This window comes from Protopterus annectens, chromosome 3.part0 (genome assembly GCF_019279795.1).
Source record: "Protopterus annectens isolate FY-2018-M chromosome 3.part0, PAN1.0, whole genome shotgun sequence".
Classification (NCBI taxonomy): Eukaryota; Metazoa; Chordata; order Ceratodontiformes; family Protopteridae; genus Protopterus; species Protopterus annectens.
In genome coordinates, this window is record NC_056731.1 from 1293553925 (window position 1) to 1293572782 (window position 18858).

Below are 18858 nucleotides of genomic sequence, written 5' to 3' on the forward strand. Positions count from 1 at the left end.
TATGATGTCATTTTCCTGGAGGTAGAAGTCGTCACCCATAGGAACAGTTGGCCATCTGAAAGACAGTGATACACACAAGATAATATTCATGTCTGAGCTCAATGAGATTCTTTAAAAGTCATGTTTTTTAAATCCCATTTGTGCACTTCCACATAATTTGGCTTCATGCAGCATAACCCAATAGGTATCAAAAAATGGTACCATGTGTAGATCATGCCAATTATCTTCCAATGATCTGATAAAATGACATCAGTGCCACTTTCAAATATTGACTTTGATACATTTACTGATCAGACCATTGCTAACTGTGAACTAAGGGGTACCTCAATGAGCATTTTTATGTGTCTGTATTTTCTACTTTTTCAGCTTGAGGGTTATGATGGTTACTTCAATGAGGCTGAGACATGTCTGTGCACCCAAATGGGCCATCAAAGAGGACCTAGATGTTGACTGCATATGATGGATTAGAGCAAAGGATGAAAGGTAGACCCAGGAATTACTCCATGATTGGCATATGGAACTGGATTGTATGGGAGCATTGAAGGAAGACAGGGATCAACCCCAGTGGAGTGCAGGTTCATTGTTGCTATGGTGACCTACATCAAAGGGACACAGAAGAGCCTCAAAGGAGGGTCACTGAGGTGCAAAGGCTGCCCATAGATCCTTAAACTAAGTGTCAATATTCTACGCATACTTGAGCATTGTTGCAGATTTTACAGATATTTATCTGCCCCATATATCTCAGAAAGGTGTTTTTATAACTGTTTAGTAGTTGCTGTCACAATTAGTTCATGGTCATAATTAGGTGGACTTTGTAAATACTCCCCTATTAACTGTGGGTTTGATTCCCATGCTAATTTAATAATGTGTATAGTGTATAGTGTCCATAATTCTGTCCTTTGTAGATGTATATATGTTTTACAAAATCTAGCTACATAATTTCAGATAGACACTATACTCATGCATCACAGATGCCAGTAGTGCTTAGATCGTGGATGACTGTGCACTTCACAGTTGTTTTTTATAGTCCCACAGTATCACCTCATGCATCATTATATGTTGAAATAAAAATATGTATATAATTTCATGACATCATTCCTCCGAAGGAATTACACAGACACATTTTTAAAATAGAAAGTAATGCCTGTCCCACTGCTTACACATATGTTTTCAGTTAGTGTTGATAGCTGTTATTTCTTTACAATAAAATGTCCAATAATTGTTTGCATTTCCATATTCATCCATTATCTGCAGGACTTTTAGTGAACACTTGTATCTGTTTTCTACAATAAAACACTTGAAGAATGTTAGTTTACCCTGTAAAGCAACCTGCCAGCTTGTCAAAATTTTTGGCATGCTGTGGGTTCCAGTCCACATAATGGAAATTTATTTATGTACCTGTTACCTTGGTTAACTTCACCTATATCATTTTTTGGAATAACCATATTCTAATACTTGATGTTAACGTTTATGTTCTGCATGGTTATAACTCACTGAGTTAGTCTTTAAATTCCTACAAATATGCTTGCAATCTATAACACTATGATAACATCATTTTTCTAACAACATGGTCTTTACAGCAGTACCTGTTTGTTTAGGAGTAGAATGTGCTGTTTTTACCTCAGATTGTAAGAGAACAAGTCAGCAAGTTTACATTTTGGCATGTTGTGTGTTAAAATCCAGAGAGTGGACAGATATATTTGAAACTGTTATCTATAGGATCATAGGAAGTTACTAGGCTAACGGCCCTAGGGCCCTTACAAGCCTAGCCAAGTTCTACCCTTATTTCCCCAATCAGCATCTATTGCTCCTGTCCAAGAGGGACACAGGTGGAATTCCCAAGGTGAATTTACAGTTACTTATCCAATCGTACCGACTGCATTTGAGGAGGGCCAATGAGATGCTCTGTTTGACATGAAGTGGGAGTCTGTCCAAAGGTGTGGTAACCTATAGGAGACAAATCTGTCCCTCCAGCAGGTTCTATTATAGTCACATACCAGGTTAAGATCTTTTGAGCAAGTAACCCATTTACTTATCCAATCAACCCGACTGCATTTGAGGAGGGCCAATGAGATGCTCTGTTTGACATGAAGTGGGAGTCTGTCCAAAGGTGTGGTAACCTATAGGAGACAAATCTGCCCCTCCAGCAGGTTCTATTAAAGTCACATACCAGGTTAAGGTCTTTTGAGCAAGTAACCCATGTATCATTTGACTTGCGGATATGTAGCATTTCCAGTAAAGCAGGGTCAGAGATTGCCTTATATGCAAGGCAGAGATTGGCTCTTAGTATTTTGCCTGAAACGGAATAAAACAACAGTGATTTCAGATGATCCACATAGGACAGATGCTGAAGACCTTGAATTTAGAGAAACATTTTACACATTTTGATATTAACTTTTTTTGAGCATGTTCGCAAATAACGCAGTTATTTGTCATATACTAATAACATATGTGCATTCTATAATGGTCCATTATCCCCAGCTTTTGAACAGCAAAGGCAGTAAAGCTTGTTAAATTTCATTAAGTGTCTGAGCAATTCTTTGGTTAATATTTCTGACTTTATAAAAGTTCTTTGAAGGTCTCCTTTCTCATGAAATATCAAAGTCAGTTGTAGAACATTATCATCCTAAAAGTTTCAGTGAGTAGGATGAGCGCACTGACAACTGAATTGCAGAACAGGGAAGATGTATGTATTTTCCTCATGATTTGTACTTTTGCAAGGACTATTATGGTCTGCATTTGCACCTTACTGTGTCCATTATGTACATTGACATGTATGGCTCTGTTTACAGAAGCTGAGGGTTACATGCACTGTCACACTGTCTGAGGACTGGATGCTTTCCATTACTGGTAATGTTTCTGAACACAGTGCTGACATGAATGTAATTTTCAAACTGTTTAGCAACATGACCAGCACATGTTCATACTTTGCCAACCTAAGCCAAAGTCCTTATTAATAGACCATGCCCTATCCAGATGATTTCATAACATAAAGTGTTTTCATTTCATACAAAAAATGCTTTTTTCTTTAGTTAAAATGTGTTAGGTAGGCAGGTTGCTCTCAAGATTAAAGTTTGGATGTTGTTTGTGGGTGGAGGTTTGAATCTCATGTCTTCCAATCTGTGTTCAAAGATGTTAACAACTGAATGTGATTATCTAATGTCCCTCACAAATACATGTCTATAAACTGTGAAATGTATAGCAATGCTATCTGAGGCATACATTATTTATACATTCTATTTTTTGACTTCAGGCTAGGAGGATCACATCCAGAACAGAGCCATATATACAAACATATACACAATGCAATCAGTGGAGAGAGAGAGGTATGTTGTTTAGTTTACCTGTTTTATGAAGTGAAATGCATCGTTTCCTGTTTACAGGCCTATATTTTTCAAAATAACATATATTGATTAGAATGCAAAAATACACATCACATATCAGTAAGGTAAGTGAAATCATGACATGGTTGCTGTGGTTACAACAGTGATAAAAATCTAACAAGATTGATCTTTTATGACCATTAAGCCATTGTTTCAGCACAGTTTTTGAATTGTACTCCACAATCTAAATAACAGATGGGTGAGTGTATCTGTCATTGTTAGAAAGATGATTATATTCCAGATTTACTGATATGAAAATAGAGCTGCATTTGATTATAGCAGTTCACAATCAGCACCGTCTGCATGTCAACATTAGTATTGCATCTATCTCCAACTCCTTGAGTGTTTTTGTATAAACCTATTTATATCTTAGGTTTACTAAAACTTGAGCAAATGCACATTTGATTGCAGCATATTCACACTGTCTTAATTTTTTCACTTACTGATTGCTTATTGGCTTGGTAGAAAATGTGCACAGTTGTACACATACAATACTATTATTAACAGATATATTAGCTTTGCATATGTCATCAGCTTTTACTGTTTTACTCATTATATTGATGTGTTCAAACAATTATCATGCTGCCTAATGCAGGTGCTTGTCATATGACTTGCCTATTGTCCACAATATTATCATATCACTTTCTACTCATTTTAGCAATGACACAATGCAGCTCCTCATATAAATCCGTGAATGCAGGCAGTAAAACATGTTGATTTGAGCATTCATACATTCTTACAAAGCTAATGACCTCTGTGGGTGGGTCTATACATATATAGTTGTTCAGAAAACAAAACTGATGGCCTTTTTTATGAATAGAACATGTAGAATTCTTACCTTCTAACTGTATCAAACAGCAGTGCAGCAGTAATCTATAAGCAGTGTTACAGATGATTTATTCTTTAACATTACATTATGCTGTGTTTGCTATATCTTAAGTTTCCACAGCCATTACTTATTCATATAATTGATACCATTGATCATACACATCCAGGTATGACTGATACACAGTTTGTAACATGTTTTAATGTGATAGTGCATAGGTAGTTATGTTTTTTCTGTATTTCACCATGGCTGGTATGCATTCCCACCCTTGACACCTTTCCATTGTCTATGTTGTGCAGCGAGCCTTCTGTGTAATTTACCTGTTATTACTATTTATTCAACCTTTGTCTGTCTAATGTTGGGATATGTCTTCTACGGCATACCTGCTGTGATGTCCTGTTCCTCCTCTTCCCCTATCTTTACCTTTCATTCTATTCTTAAAAAAAAATAATAATAATGGGCATATTCTCACAAAAAAAAAATGTCCATGCCCTCTGATTTTCCCTAAGATTTTCATATTCCAGCATCCTTATTGTATGTCCTTCTTCTTCACCCATACCCCACATATTCTTTTCTATCCTCCACTTTTCTTGGGTGTGTACATTACTTGTGTTCCCCAAAGAAGTCCCAAACCCATCGTTAGCAAATATTAACTGTGGTGATGTGACTGTGATTGCCCTTCATCTTTATTTTTTTTTATTAGAAAATTAACGGATACCATCTGAATCTGTAAGTGCAAGCAGGCATATTATATTAGCACATGTTTAATGGAGATATCCGTAGTTGTCTCTAAGCTTACTGTAAAGATCGCTGATGATAAATATTACAAACAGTATTGGAGTTTTTGAAACAAGTATCTTTTGTTAGTGAATGAATTATGAGAATATCCATAGTTGGCTGTGATGCTTATAGGCAAATGTATGACAAATGTTTTACAAATGTCATGAATTGGGACAGTTGGCATTGTTTCTTTTTTATTGTATTATAATAGAGTCAGTAGTATTTCACAGCTGTCCTTAACCTTACTGAATGGATTCTGTTTCATGTATGTCTGCATAATTATCATGATGATTTAATTGTGATCTTCTTTCTATAACTTTGTTAATGTACAACATGATTTGACACCCATTTCTCATTACTTACAGATTAATTGCAGATTTGTTTAGTGCAGCATCGCTACTGTGATACTCCATTGTTTGCTGAGCTATTCTGTGTTTCTTGTGGTATATTTATATATTACAACATTACCCACAAGCTTTGTGCTGGTATCAGTGAAATGTGCTGGAGTCCATGACCTTTACCAAATCTAACCAATTGTTTATAATAGACAAATTTCTTAGATTCCGAAATAGAGAATTTGATTATAGATTTTATTTAAAAAGTTTATTGTTATGCTAAATGGTATATTTGTCTCAAACCAAAGTTTTAGATCTATTTTGCCAGAAATTATATTTCTAAATGTTTTCAAAATGTGATTTATAAAGGTAGAAAATAAAGGAGTAGAGAGATTGTATTGGATGTAGTTAGATAAATAACGCCATATGAAATTCTCTTGAATAGTGAATTTATTATTTCCTATAAACCCATTGTTTGGAGTAAAGAAAACAAAGTGGAAGGTTTACCAATCAGAATTATAATTTGGTCAAACTAGTTTAGTATTATTTTAAAGACTGATGCTTTAACATAAGCATCAATATCGGGAAAATTGATTCCTCCTAGATTCCAATGTTTAATGTGATGTTTTAAGGCTATTCTTGGTTTGTTAGGAAACCAACGATATTTTAATAATTGTTTCTTAATTTCTTTAACTTGTTTCTTATCTGGAAAAAGGGACAGGGCTTGTATTACATAAAATAATCTAGGAAAAATTATTTGAATATGTAGCTTGCAGCTGTGAAAGATGTGAACATTAAATACTTAAAGCATTAAGGGGGAAACTGGTTATACCTAGTGTGTTGTTGAAAATTTCACCATGAAAATGTAGTATACTTGGAAAAGTATGAGAAGGTTTGCTTTAAACATATTTCCTCCTAAACAATAATAGGTACTGCATCATAATAATAATTTGAAAACATAGAAATTTAATTAACCGTGACTTGTTTTTGTTATACCATGTTGTCCAGTTACTATTTTACTCAGATAAATCTTTTCATTATTTCACCATATTCTCTCTCAACGAATAAATGAATAAGAAGACACTTGACTTATTTGCCATGCAAAATATAATACATACATAATAGATTAAGTAAATACACTTACCATCACTTATGATATTTTGAGTTATATCATCAATTACTTTATTGCTGTAATTGTCCCACATTTAATAACATAAAGGGGGATGGGATGGAGTGAAAAGAAGGGAAAAGAAAAAATGGGGAATAAAAGGGATATATGCTTTGCCATCCTTAAGATAATTAACTACTTAGGTCACTTGATAAATACAAGCATTTATAATAAACTTCATTATAATAAGTAGATTTCCAAAGCTTTATACATCCTCTGCAGAACTCTAGGAGCATTTTGTATTGTTTAAACTTTATAAGATCTATCTAAGTTTGATAACAAAGAATAGTTTGATAGATATTTCATCTATTGGATAAGGATTTTTGTAAATTCCATGTTATCATTTAATTTGCATTGTTTACTTTATTGCTGCTGCTATTTTTCATCTATGACTATGCCTGAATTACCAGCTGTAACACTTCAAAAGTTTCAGGAGACATTTTGTTATTAGATGTCTGTACTTAGATTATTTAAATGATTATTTTTTTTTTACTTGACTTAATTTACTCATGGATCTATCCTTGTTATCTTTAAATGTTAATTGTTTAAATAATCCAAGGAAAAGATCCAACCTGCTGCATTACTTAAACATTAACAAGGCAAAAGTATATTGTTTTCAAGAAACACACTTTAAAAATATGGATAGAGACATTGTGAAGCCTGGTGATTACTGAATGTTGGTACAATCTTCATGCAAAGGTAAGAGAAGAGGAGTAATGATACTTTGGAAGAAAAATATAATGTTCCCAGAGATTATTCATTAATATGAAGATCGAGATGGCTTCTTAACACTTGTGGTCATGAATTACAATAACTAGATGGTAGACTATCGTATATCTATATTGTCTTCCCGGAATGGGCCAAAACTTATCTAAAAGATATTTTGATACCACTCTTAATAAATGCAAAGGGAATTTAATAATAGCAGGAAATTTGAGTTCCCTGCTAAATGATTAAGATACAAGCAATAACAGAAAAGTAATAATGACCTCAAGTGCAAAAGAACATAAAAACTAGATTAAGTTAAAAGATGCATTTAGCTTAAGAGACTCAATTATAATGTACTCACTATGCTTATAAATATTATACTCAAAATAGGATGACAGAATATTTGCCTCCCAGGATATAATCTCAAAGATATCTGTATTTTATATTGTGCCATGTACAATTTCTGATCATAATGTCCTAGACCTAAAATTTCAGATTGACATGAAAAAGCTATAATTTATGACAAGAATACTTGTTTATATAACGAAAGTAAAATAATTTAAACCCTGGCTTACATCTGAACTAAAATGTTGATAGAAACAAATAATACTGATGATATTAATATAATCATGATTTGGGACTCAACAAAGCATACATAGTTGGCAAAACATTAAACTCGTACAAAGAAATAAAAATAAAAGAATAAGAATTGGAGTTAACAATTCGGTCTCAACTGTTACAGGCCAAAACTAAATGTATAAATGAAACAAATCTATCTTAAAAGTAATAGAAAACCTAAAAATATATTCAGATATCTTATTTCATATAACAGTTTTGTCTTTAGACAAGGTTAAAACACCTCTTAGTCTATGTCTGTGAAACACATGCATAACTTAATAACAAAGTGCTAAGTTAACACGAAAAAGGGTAAAACCAACACCAAACACTAAAAGCTCATTCATGGAACAGACTGCTAGAATGTCACAATAAATATTATCTGTTTTTGTTTTTTAATAATTTAAGAACTTTAACAGAATACCAAATTAAACTCACAATGAGTTGAAATAGATAAACATGACATATGCTTGTTTAAAAAATGCAGTGGACCAAAAGTTATTTGTTTAATGTTTTAGTAATGTTCTTGAAAGTAGGGAAGTTAAATGGCAGATGTCATTGCATGCAGATAAATAGCTTGGGTTAAATGAATTCATAAATATTAAACATATATTAAGAGACAATCTTACTTAAGGATTACTGCTGTCATCATTTGTCCCTTTAATTTTAAGGTTTTTGAGATAATGTATTAACAATATTAGAGGTTTCTATTGGTAGGGGTGTTTTAAACAAGCATACATCATGTTTCTTTATCTATTTAATTTCATTTTGAATGTAATATGGCATTCTGATGAAGTTCTTACATTGTTACGGAATGAAAGTGCTTAAAATCTATTGTGGCAACAAAGCAGTCTGTGCCAGAAAAGGGCTTTTAGTGTTTGGTGTTGGTTTTACCCTTTTTCTGTCTTCACTTAGCAGCTCATTATTTAGTTTTCTTGGAATGGTGGATGTGGAATTGCTGCTCAAGCACCTTATGTTGGCGGTTCTAACAACAATTCACCCTCCTCCTGGAAATTTGATCATAGCAATGAAATACCTAATCTTGATTTAACAGTGTATGGAGTTCCTGAAGACTTTTGCACTCTTACTCAAACACTTTCCAATATCATCTGGCAGCAGGCTGAAAAAGTGCTTTGGAAACTGCAGCAAACCTTTGTGACTTTCCGTTTTTCATCTGAGTCGGTAAGGGCGATAGCTACCATTTCACTAATGGTTCTTTTAGTGAAGAAGTTACACTAGAAGACATAAGAAATTGCATTTATAAGGAAAATTTTCTGAGTATTCAAGCTGAGAATCCTTTTTGTGGCATTACTTTTGCTACAGGCAGCTGTAATACCAAGTTGGCAGTCACTAGTTTTCCAAATGGAAAAATCTTCCATATATTAGTTGGAATATAAGTTATTTAAATTAAAAACATCGGAATATGACAATTTTTATTTGGAAAGATGCACTGTACTTAGACAAATTATATTAGGACCTAGGTTTTATAGTTCCCAAGTTGAATTTCTACTTGTTATAAAGTTTATGAGGAATTGGTAGAACTTTATAATAAAACTGGAATCAAAGTGTTAAAACGTCTCATGAAATGCAGTTCCAGTAAAATTAACATGTTGCATAAACATGCTAATGACTTAAACAAGTACATTGTAGGGCATGTAGCATTCAGTGGTCATCAGTCCTTATATGATGTTATTGGGGCCAAAGTACAGAGGCACATAGCCACTATTATTGCCAGGAAAAAGAAAAAGCTTGATCAGGGCACCCAAGCATAGTTTAAGAACAATGCATACTCCATAAAAAAATTTAACAGCAATAAAACTGGGCCTCCAGCTTCCACTCCAAATGGTGATAAAGGTCAATCCAATATTCCTCCATTCAATGATAAACACTTTCCACAGTTGAGTAGTAATAACTGTAATTGTAGTAGTGCTAATGAAGAAAATGTGGTCCCTTCAAATAATTACTGTGGTAGTGAACTAGGTAATAATCGTGAAGGAATTAATCATTTTTCATTGAATGTAACACATGTGAAGTTAAAAAAACAATCCAGGGACTGAAATCATCTAGAGGGAAGAAGAAAGGCTGGGGTCAGTATCAATAGCCCCGGTTAGGCATATATATATATATATATATATATATATATATATATATATATATATATATATATATATATATATATATATATATATTTATAAAATCTAAGTACTGAAACTTTTTCTGATATTCAGCTCAAAGTGCTGACAAAAAGTGTTATATTCATACTAGCTTACTGATTTAATTAGAAAGTTGTTTGTAAGAAAATTTAACTTACAGTATATTTTACCCGATGTTACATCTCATGAATCTTGTGTGAAGTTTTGTAAACCTAGTACTATAAATCCCTCTTTGATGTTCGCTCTAAATGTTTTTTTGGATCTCTGTGAAACAGATTTTTGTAAGGTGTAAAATAGTAAACCAATGGAAAAAAATATAATTTGAGATATCCAGAGACAGAAGCACTGGTTCTGTTAAGTAGTAGTTAAGTATGATTTAAGAAAGCAGACAAGGGAAATGGGTTGTTATTATGGATTAACTTGATTATATGAATTCTATGAATGGGTTGTTATTATGGATTACCTTGATTATATGAATTCTATGAATGAATTGTTAACTGACTTTAACAGTTACAAAAAAGTAAGCAAATAATTTGTTAGAGAAAGTAGTAAAAAAGCTCATGTGGTACTGTTTGTTCTGCTTAATCAAGGCTCTACTGAGTGTGGGTAATACAAATTTCTCTGTGTAGAGCATCTGAAATGTGGAAAGATTTTGGTATCCCAACAATCCATAAAGGTATACAACAAAAAATTAGACCAACTGTATTTCTACCTTCTAATAAAACAGTCATCATTGCATATTATTTAGACAGCCTATTAAATCCCATTACACAGAACACTATGTTTTACTTAAGAGATTCTTGGGTGTTTTTGGATTTACTAAAAAATTATACATGCCCAGGTAACGAAAAGTTGTTAGCTACTATTGATGTTGTCTTTGTATACTTCCACTGATCAAAATATGGGAGTGGAATTTGTTAGTATTTTTTTAATAAAGTGTATGAAGTTTGATAATGTCAAGAAAAATACCACTTGTCTACTACTAGATATAGTATTAACTAACAATTTTGTGCTTGTTTTTGAAGATGTCATTTATCAGCAAATTTCTGGGGTAGCTATGGCCCAAAAATGGCTCTGGCCTTTGCTAACTTGGTTTTATGTTGGAGGGAGAGTCCTATTTTAGTTAACCTACCACTACTCAAATTTGTTAACTTGTGCAAGAGGTCCATTGATGATGTATTTTTTTTATCTGGACAGAAATTATGATCAGTTTGTTACTTTTGTAAACAGTATTAATAACAGCATAAACTGGTTGTCCTTTACCATAAGTTATTTTGAAAATGTCATTTTTTTTAGATGCAAACATGATGGGCATACAATGTAAATATTTTAAGAGTAAGCCGCAAAGAAAGAAAATATTCAAAAACAACTATTTAAATTATAGGAGCTGACACCCCAATTTCATGATGGGGAGTATTTTTAGGAGTCAGGCTTTCAGACCTAGTCAATTAATTAGTGACAATTAACATGTTTTAAAAGAAGTGGATGCCTTGATAATATGTTTGTGACTAGTGGTTATCCTGAAAATAAATTAATTTATATTAAAGATGAAATTATTTATTCTAGGAATAGTAAATTTACTCCTATTTTAATTAGTGGTTTGAACCCAAAAGTAAAAGCAGATAATTCGGGTGATTGAGACAGAAGCTATACTTTTCCTATCCCAATAAGCATATATTTCAATGAGATTCAGGATATTTTGAGGGACATTTGGAAAGTTATTTGGAGGAATCAAGATGTAGTGAAAGTTATGGGAGATCAGCTCAGGTTTATATACGAAAGAGGTTTTAATTTAAAAGAATTATTAGAAAAATCTAATGATAAAGTTTACAGTACAGGTAAATATAGGGTAGGGACTTTTCCCTGCCTAAACTCTAAATACTGTAGGTTTATTAATGCAACCCATAGTGTTTATTTTCCCCATCTAAACAAGAACATTATAGCCCATCCATTTTACAATTCAAAAACTAGAGGTGTAGTTTACCTTTGCTATCTGTTGTAGTTGCAACAACTTTTTAAGGAGGGGAGACTGTTAGACTTTTATCACAAAGAATAATATTATATAACTATTTAAAAGAAGGATTTTACCAGTGCTCTGGCTCAGCATGCATTCCACTGCATTAACCTTGAAGCAGTGGACCAAAATTTATTTGTTCAAAGTTTTAATACTGCTCCTGAAAGTAGGGATGTTAAATGGCAGATTTTATTCCATGCAGATGGGTTAAATGAATTCATACATATTAAATGCATATTAAGAAACAAACTTATTTAAGTATTACTACTGTCATAATTTTCCCTTTAATTTTAAGGTTTTTGAAATAATTTATTAATGATATGAGTGTTTCTATTGGTTGGGGGTGTTTTAAAAAGCATCCCTCATGTTTCTTTATTTAAACTCATTGTGAATTTAATAAGGTATTCTGGTGAAGTTCTTAAATTATTAAAGGATGAAAGTGCTTAAAATGTATTGTGATGTCCTAGCAGTCTTTTCCAGAAAAGGGCTTTTAGTGTTTGTCACATGCATAACTTGTCAAGAAAAATTAAAATCCAATCTAAAATAATAATAGTCTAGAAATAAGAAATATTAAAAACAACAAGCTTTGTACATATATTGGTGATATGGCTGATGCTTTTAGACATCATAACATGTCTCTAAATCCTCTGATTTTGAAGAGAACGTTTCAAAATTTAAAACTGATCAGTCACCTGTTAAAAAGATCCCTGTTTAATTAAATGAAAACATGTATAACCAAATTTGCTATCATGAGATCTCAGAAAACAATCAATCAACTCTAATCTAATAAAAACATAGGTATAGATGGCATAATAATATAAATATATAAACTATTCCCACCCTCCATCATATCATTTTTTCACAAACCTCTAAGAGAAATTCAAAATCTCAAAAGTATTCTCCCTTCATAGAAATAGTAATTAATTATACCCATTCTAAAAGAAAGTAAAAATCCCCCCACTACATTCTTCTTACAAACCTGTTTCTTGTCAAAATAATGATTACAAAATGTTATGTCTATTCTTTAAGACAGAACAAAAGACCCTTAATCCAAATAATTAATTTAGATCAAACAGGTTTTTATACCAAAGACAAACTCATGATATCAAAAGAATACTAAATCTCATCGACTAATTAAATAACAGAAAATAAGAAGCCCTTCTAATCAGTTTAGACATAAATAATTTGATTCTCTTAATTGTAATTACTTATTCAAGGTTTAGAATTATTTGATGTTCTAAGTTGTTTCATTTCACTTCTTAAGAGTATTTACTAAAATAATAATGCTTATGTTAAACTTGGCCCATTTACATCTGAATATATTCCCTTGGTCAAGGATACTAAACAGGGCCACCCCTCTCCCCTTTGTTATTCACTATAGCTAATGAAATTTTAGCAATCTCAGTACAAGTAAACATAAATATTGAAGGTATAGAAATCTCAAAAAATTATAACTCCAAAATTATGCTATTTGCTAAAGATATATTCCTAAATCTTTCCAACTCAAGATTAACACTAAATTAATTACATTATACTATAAAGCTATTTCAGTCTTATTCAGCTCTTTATTTTAACAAATCAAATTCCAAATTTTTATTCATGAATAAAGAAAACACTAAGTGCCTAAAAATATATATTATAAGCAAGTTACATCATTAAAATGTTTAGGCATATCTTTAATGAAATCTATTGATGAAATAAAAAAATATAAACTGTAAAAATATTATAGAAACAATATCAAATCTATCCTCCAACTGGAATAAAACTATAATAACCTTTGATGATAGACTACAATTAACAAAAATGTAGTTTTGAGTATCACATACAGATATATACTGCCATAGAAACATAATACAACAGCTACCACAATCACAGTTTTTTATATAAATAGCACTGTACATGTCAAGGACTGAATAAAGAACAGAACTGTGCACATGGGTAAACTAAGAAAATGTTATAAGTACATGTAACCAGACACATGTTATAAGGGCAGTTATGTGTTGATTATAATCAGGCCATACGCATATACATTCATGTAGATCAGTGCATATGTACTGCAAATGCATAAACAAAGACGTGTGCAAATCTGTTTATGTATGTCATAATATAAACTATTATCAAAAAGACAGGTTATTGACATATGGAAGATATGGGCAAACAGGGGAGTCATAAATGATGCTAAACTAAGCATCACCTATGTATATTCACTAATGGACAGGGAATGTGAATGCAGCATGTAAAGGATACATGTTCGTATATATACCAATCACAGTACTATAATATAACATGACACAAGATTTGCCAATACATGCCACACACAAGACCAATGTGTGAGTGTGACAGCATGACACAGTGTTACATAAATCACAAAAGCAGGGACATAACCTCTTTGACAGACAACACCCTATGAGGTCTCTGTTTCCTACTTCTCAGTACTGTATCTGTAGCCACCAATGTGCATTGTATAATCTTGTAAATATTGTAAATATGTACCGGCTCTGAGCACCTTATGTTAATATATTGTAGAAATACTGTATGATTTGTGATCTGCTGATTTGAACTATTAGTGTACTGCATTTGACTGCCTTTTTACATGCTAATATTCCACCACTTGTTTTTTTTTTTTTCAACAACTATTATTCCATAGAACTGTCATGCCTGCCTAAAATGCCAGCATTCTTCTAAATGTAAATGTTAACAATCTACATATTTTTAACTGCATTTTAAACTGTGACTTTTTGGAGCTTTTCTTCACAGGACTCCACTGAAAATGGGCACCAGCTGCCCAGTTGCACTATCCGGGTAAAATAAATGTTAAATAAATACATAAAATAAAATTATTGAAGAGGCATAAGATAGCAATAACCAATACAGAAATGGGTGCAATGCATACACGTGGATAACTTGTGCAAATAAACACACTAGAACCACCTCACTGTGTTATGTGAGGACAATGAGAATAATATATTATATGAGTTTCTGTCATCTATCCTAACTATATACTGCAACAACACAAGTAGAGCAATGATGTCCCACTTGCATTATGCTACTGCAACAGTCATATTTGTCACATACAGAACCAAAGTCTACTGGGCATAGTAATATTATGCTGTACTGCATGCATAGGACTACACACACACACACACACACACACACACACACACACACACACACACACACACACACACACACACACACACACACACACACACACACACACACACACACACACACACACACACACACACACACACACACACACACACACATTTAAGGAGTCGCACCCTTACCCATATGGAGCAGTGTATGTAGTAATGACAGCATGATCAAGGAAATAATAATGGTTACCACGTGTCATTTGTAATGTGTGTCATACTACAGCAACAAGATAAAGTCACAAATGACATGATATGCACAGTGCACATTGTGATGTATGTCAGAAAATCAATAATATGGGATGTCTGCACTATTGTACTTAGACCATAAATATTTGGATAGGGAAAACATTGTGGTGGCACCTTTAAAAAAGTGGATCAGACAGACAATACTTACAGTCCTGATGGTTCACCCTGATGGAGTTGAACATCACAAAAGATCTCTTGCGTGATCTTCCAGAAGGAGTCACATATGGCTCATGCTATGCCCTGAAAGAATTGCCCATCAGGTTCCTCATCTGCATCTGGAAAATGTCTGTCACTACATCTCGCATCTGGTCACAGAAATTATCTGACTGGCATGGTGATGGATGTCTTCTGTGATGAGAAGAAGGAACAAAGGTAAATGCAATTCCTGGTCTCCTGTCATCATCATCATCATCATCGTCATCCCTGTCATGGTCATCATCCTGGTTCTCAGAGTCCAAATTAGCTGGCATGTTATCATTGTCTGATTGGTGAGCCTGCAGTGGTGCCATACTCTGTTTAATACATCAAAAAAAACATTATACATACATGACAGATATTAACTGAAAACTGATGACTAAATAACATATCATACAAACTTACACAGTTTGCGTGTGGTATTACACGTGATATTACAGTATTGCATGACCTTATCTCACTCCAACACCTTATGTGATGTAAGTCATGAATTCAGTCCATACTAATATACAAAACCATGTATAATGTACATCTCAGTCACATGCAAAACATCTATAATAAAACACAATCAGTTGTGCACATAAATAATTGTAAAGAGAATATATGATATGCAATTAATATCTTCAAAACATATGAGACAGGACATGTGAAATGCTTACTCAAGGCTTGTTACAATAGACTACATTTGTCTTTGCAGCAGAATTGGCAGCAGATATGGTCCATAGAGCTTATTCATATGTTGTATATCAAAAGACACAAAGTTGTGATAATAAAACGTGCACTGTAATGATTATGCAACATTTTCAACATCCAAATATTCATATATCATTGGTATAAAAAGAAGGCCATGTATGGGCCAGTGTGTCCATCAAACATTGTCATTATGTTACGTCAGTACATTACATTGCATACAGTACTCAGTTTAGCATGCATGCTTTTGTTATTACTTGCTCATTTCATGGCATATCAGCTATCAGTATGGATGCAAAATGCACATGTACGTAGCACACAAAAATAGATATCATTAATGATTAAGTGCAAAGTTTTCTTGTCACTTCTTTTTGTTGCAGTTTTGCTCTAATCATGAAAAGTAGGCTTTTGGACCCTGAAATATGTAGATTTTTTTCCTTTGGTTACATTGGCTGAATTATACTTTTTACATTTAAAAAACATGTGCCTTTATCTAGTTCATGCTGAGTTCCTCTCCAGTTTCTTTCTGATTCTGTGCAATCTGTTGGTCCTTTCTGATGATGTCATAAGGGAAGCAAATTGTGTGCAGTTCAACCCCTCAAGGTATTGAATTCAAGGGAGTCTGTCTATGCCAGAAACACATAGTAAGATTCTATGCATTTCTATGTCACTGAGTGCTATCATCTGTTCTGAGAATAACCAAGACTTAGCCAAGGAATCTGTGGAACAGCTAAGTCCAGTCAATGTTCTCCAGTGCAGAAGCTCCACCTGTATGTCAGACATGGCATTGTTGTCAAAGAGCCATGTCTGACACACAGGTGGACCTGCATGGGCATGAAGTTGTCTACCAGAGGAGTTTTACATGTAGGGTGGCATGTCTACCATAACTACATTCTACTTGTCCATAATATGGAATTGACTTGCAATGCCACAAGTCTATCAGGAATTAAATCTATTTTTAAAAACAGACCATGGGGCACCATCCTCTCAAGTTGTTTGAATGCCACCAGTCAGTTTGGGAATGGCTCACACTACACCAAACTATGCATGTCTATAAGCCCAAGCTTTCCTCCACAACTCATAAAGCCTGCAGTATCTCTCCACTTGAACATGAGACTCAGTACTGCAAGCAGTCTGTCTTACCATCAGGTTCTCTCTGCAGTGCTATCCCTAAATACAGGTGAAATGTCTGCCTTTCTGAGAAGTTAATTTAGCTCAATGATTTTTTTTAATCGCAATACTTGTCCTGTTGATGTATAACACACTCAGACATACTTTGCTGCAGGCTATCATTGGGGCAATTCACATACCTCCAGGTTTCCTAAGAGACACCATACCTTGCTATAAAACAATGTATTACATTGATATATCTATGTTATTATAGCAAAGCATTATACACTTTAGTAGGGGTTTTATCCTGTTCCATTTCTCTTTTATTACTTTTTATTTGGATATAAATGCATTTAGTTGCTGACTTTTTGTTTGACTGACTGAATGACTGTGCTGCAGTCTGTATTACTCTGTGTATCAAACTCTGCTGCAGATTACAGAGGACATACCTATCCATTACAAGCTGTTAACCCCCACTTCATCATCAATATGCAACATCACATGCCTCAGAATCAGGAAGTATCTGGCAGCTGCTCAGCATAGAAGAAGCACAGGCACAAGTTTATTTACCTTAATAAATACAAATCCAGGGATATAACTAAACTAAAAAGTATATCTCTGAAAGTTACTACAAAAATAACATTAATAAAATTACTAAAAAAATCAAGTCTCAAGAAAAGTATACCATGCAGCTCTAGGATACAACAGTGCTGTAGAGCTCTATTCCAAAGCATGTATTATAATAGAAATTAACAACAAAACATATGGAAATTGGAGCTTAGTTCAACCATATAACTCTATATACCTTACATCAAGGTTAATCACAGACTTAGCAAGTAACTATTTGTTACTCAATGTGTGCCTCACACATTTATGTTTAGGTGTCAGTATGGCATTTACATTTCTACTATACTGTATCATTAGGTGTAATGAATGTGTCATTTTGACATGCCATGAATAAAATATATGTGCTCAAAATAGATTGTAAGATAAATGAGCAATGGTACACGTAAAATGTATATGCAAATGAGCTAAACAACACTCCATGGTTAATAGGTGATATCACAACATCACAAGCACAGTGGCAGCATGTGAGAGTTATATATTATGTGCATGAGACACAAACGTAAGTGTCCCTCTTCAAACATATCACCGTTACCTACATCTGTGTTATGCTTATGTATGCATCTGCAGTTAAAAAAATGTAATGGCAATCATAAATATACTATGCAACACCTCACACAAACAAGAAGAGCATGACTTACTTGAGGCACAATGATGACATAATGTGTTTAACAAACCATCACAGTGCAATAATAAAAAATACTCAATACAATATGATAGGCACAAATATATTCCATTCAGGTTGTGTCAGAAAAGACACATATGTCTTCCATTCAGGTTGTGTCAAAAAAGATATCATAAAAGTCAAATTATCCAAAAATCCTATTGATAACTCCTAAGACAAAATTCAACT